Genomic DNA, 4,023 nt, shown 5'->3' on the forward strand with positions numbered 1-4,023 from the left:
TAAACCATCCTTGCATCCCTGGGATGAATCCTACTTGATCGTGGTGTATGATCTTTCTAATGTGTTGCTGGATCCGGTTTGCCAATATTTTGGTGAGGATTTTAGCATCTATGTTCATCAGCGATATTGGTCTGTAGTTTTCTTTCTTTGTTGTGTCTTGACCTGGTTTTGGAATTAGGGTTATACTGGCTTCATAGAACGAGTTTAGGAGTCTTCCCTCTTCTTGTATCTTTTGGAATAGTCTGAGGAGGATAGGAGTTAGTTCTTTCCTAAATGTTTTGTAGAATTCACTTGTGAAGCCATCTGGTCCTGGGCTTTTGTGTGCTGGGAGTTTTTTGATTACTGCTTCAATTTCGCTAGCTGTTATTGGTCTATTCAGACTTTCTGCTTCTTCTTGATTCAGTTTGGGCAGACTATAGTTTTCCAGGAATCTGTCCATTTCCTCTAGGTTGTCAAATTTCTTGCCATACAGTTGTTCGTAATAATTTCTTATAATTCTTTGTATTTCTGTGGTATCAGTTGTGATTTCTCCTCTTTTGTTTCTGATTTTATTTATTTGGGTCCTCTATCTTTTTTTCTTGATTAGCCTGGCTAAAGGCTTGTCAATTTTGTTTATCTTTTCAAAGAACCAGCTCCTACTCTTGTTGATCTTTTGAATTGTTACTTTAGACTCTATGTCATTGAATTCTGCTCTGATCTTGATGATTTCCTTCCTTCTACTTGATCTGGGTTTTGCTTATTGTTCTTCCTCTAGTTCTTGTAGCTGTAGGGTTAAATTTTTTATTAGAGATTCTTCTAGCTTTTTTAGGTAGGCTTGTATTGCTATGAACTTTCCTCTTAAGACTGCTTTCGCTGTATCCCATAGGTTTTGGGTTGTTGTGTGTTCATTATCATTGGTTTCCAGGAACTTTTTGATTTCTTCCTTGATGTCATTGTTAACCCATTCATTATTTAATAGCATGTTATTCATTCTCCATGAGTTTGAGTGTTTTTGAGTTTTTTCCTTGAGGTTGATTTCCAATTTTAAGGCATTGTGATCTGAGAAGATGCTTGATATAATTTCAATTTTCTTGAATTTATTGAGGCTTGTTTTGTGTCCTACCATGTGGTCTATCTTTGAAAATGTTCCATGTGCACTTGAGAAATATGTATATTTTGCTTCTTTGGGGTGTAAACTTCTATATATATCGACTAAGTCCATTTGATCTAAAGTGTTGTTCAGTGCCTCAATATCTTTGGTGTTTCTTTGCTTTGAAGATCTGTCCATTGTTGACAATGGGGTGTTAAAGTCCCCTACGATGAGTGTGTTGCTGCCTATGTCTTTCTTAAAAATATGGAACGCTTCACGAATTTGCGTGTCATCCTTGCGCAGGGGCCATGCTAATCTTCTCTGTATCGTTCCAATTTTAGTATATGTGCTGCCGAAGCGAGCACCTAAATTTCTTTTAAATATAATGATAATTATATACCTATGAAACCAAGTTATCCTTCAAATCATATCTTTTTCTGACAGTTTGGTGGTTAAGGGAGTATTGAGGAAGACAAAAAAGATAGAATATTACAGACTGCCACAGAAATGTAACACTCACAGATTCTTTTTTAAGTATGTTAAAGTACCAGTAACACCTAATATTATGAAGTAACTTCATAATCATAGTTTGGAAGTATTATTATTATCTTTTTAGTCAAACCCTCGTTGGACAAATATTATATTATATTTAGTGTCTTGGTGAGTTATTTTTCAACATACACTTGTGTTTCATTGTCCATTATTTTCTTACAATTAATTAGTAAAAATGAAAATACTAGTCAAAAGGGTATGTAGATTTTAAAGATATTTTATGCACTAAATACCAAAAATACATAAAATTATACCTTCTAGAATTTTATTAGAATACTTGTTTCTTTATATCCTTAAAAAAAATTTCAGTGTTGGTCAAATGTTTGAATAAAATGTTATTTTAATTTGCATTTCTGTGATTTGCTTATATTATTTCTTTCAATTTTGTCTTTTGTGAATTGCTTGTATGTGTTCACTGTTATCTTTTTTATTTTATTTGTAAATAAGTATTTTAAATCTATTGATTATACAAAAAATGAAAGGAAGCCTTAGTTTTAAATTTATTTTTTATTGTATTTTTCCATTAGCATTTACCCCCTTTTACCCACCTCCCTCTGCAATCACCACACTGTTGTCTATGAGTCCTTTATTTCTTTTTTGTTCAATCCCTCCACATCCAGAGTTGTAACCTACTCTCTGTCTTAGTCTATCCCTATTTTGCTTGTTAGTTCAGTTTGTTTGTTAGATTCCACATATGAGTAAAATTATATGGTATTTATCTTCCTCTGACTGGCTTATTTCACTTAGAATAATGTTCTCTAGGTTCATGCATATCGTCACAAAAGGTAAAATGTTCTAAATGTCCCATATCTGTTTTATCCACTCATAGATGTTAAAATCTCCCACAAAATATTAGCAAACTGAACACAGCAATATATCAAAAAGATCATACAACATGATCAAGTGGGATTTATTCCAAAAATGCAATGTTGGTACAGCATTTACAAATCAATAAATGTAATACACCACATAAACAAAATGAAGGATAAAAGTCACATGTTCATCTTTATAGATGCAGAAAAAGCAGCTGATAAAACCCAGCACCCATTTATGATAAAAACTCTCAGCAAAGTGAGAAAAGTAGAAACATACTTAAACATAATAAAGACCATACATAATAAACACTGTTCCAGTATAATAATCAATGGACAAAAACTACAAGCATTCCTCTTAATGTTGGAAACAAGTCAGGGATGTTTGCTTTCACCTTTCTTAATCAACATAGTACTGGAAGTTTTAGAAACAGCTATGAGACAAGAAGAAATAAAAAGCATCCAAATTGGAAAGGAAGAAGGAAAACTATATTTGCAGATGAGAGTTACTGTGCATAGAGAACCCTAAAGATTCTACCAAGAAACTAATAGAACTTAAAATTAATTTAGTAATGTTGCAAGATAAAAAATTAATATCCAGAAATAAGTTGCATTTTTACATGCCAATAATGAACTATCCAAAAGAAAAATTAAGAAAACAATCTCATTCACAATTACTTCAAAAGTATACGATATCTAATAATAAATATAAATATATATATATAATTTATATATAGAAAATTAGAAGACACTGAAGAAAAAAATTGAAAAAGATACAAATAAGTGGGAGCACAGACCATGTTCATGGATAGGAAGAATTAACATCATTAAAATATTCATACTACTAAAAGCAAAATATAGTTTCGATGCAATTCCTATCAAGATACCAATGACGTATTTCACAGAACTAGAAAAAATATTTCAAAAATTTATATGGAACCACAAAAGGCTCTGAATAACAACAGTGACCTTGAGGAAAAAAGAACAAAAAGTTAGAGGAATCACACTACTATCAACTATAACATAAGGCCATAGTAATCAAAACAATCACTTCTCAGAGACTAAACTTCTTTCTCTGCCCTACCTTACTGCGTGATTTTATATACTAAAGGGACAAATAAAATTTTTTCACTGTCCTACTTGCTGTGACCCTTTGACAGCTATTATTCAGACTGTTCAAAATATCTTAGTCATTTCTCCGTGCATGCATTTTGTAAGACCTCGCTTCACTATGACTCTTGAAGTTGGTATGACTATGTGATTTGCTCTATTCGATCAAATATGAGTGGCAATGATATTGGACATTTTTAGGGAAAAGTCTGAGAAAGTATATGAATACCTTCTTCAATAATAATTATGAAAGATCAAATCAAGATAAAGCATTTATAGTGTGGGCACTTCATTAAATAAAATGATCTGGATTCCTTACTGACTGTAAATGGACATGTATCATAAAGCATTCAATATATAAGCCAATATAATATATCTGGTCATTGCAATATATTATAGCTGGTCTTGACTGATACAACAGGTATTATCTCAAAAATAATTTCTTACATGAAATAATTACTCATTTATATAGATTATAAT

General features: G+C 31.7%; 1 non-coding gene across 1 annotated transcript; it reads right to left on the reverse strand.

The window, feature by feature from the left end:
• Positions 1-1,327: 1,327 nt before the first annotated feature.
• On the reverse strand, positions 1,328-1,434 carry LOC150021996 (U6 spliceosomal RNA). The gene has a single exon (XR_016513906.1). It is a non-coding gene; the product is annotated as a U6 spliceosomal RNA (small nuclear RNA).
• Between the last annotated feature and the right edge of the window lie 2,589 nt (positions 1,435-4,023).

The sequence above is a fragment of the Furipterus horrens genome, unplaced genomic scaffold, assembly GCF_987537825.1.
Source record: "Furipterus horrens unplaced genomic scaffold, mFurHor1.1.pri manual_scaffold_1, whole genome shotgun sequence".
NCBI classification, from domain to species: Eukaryota; Metazoa; Chordata; class Mammalia; order Chiroptera; family Furipteridae; genus Furipterus; species Furipterus horrens.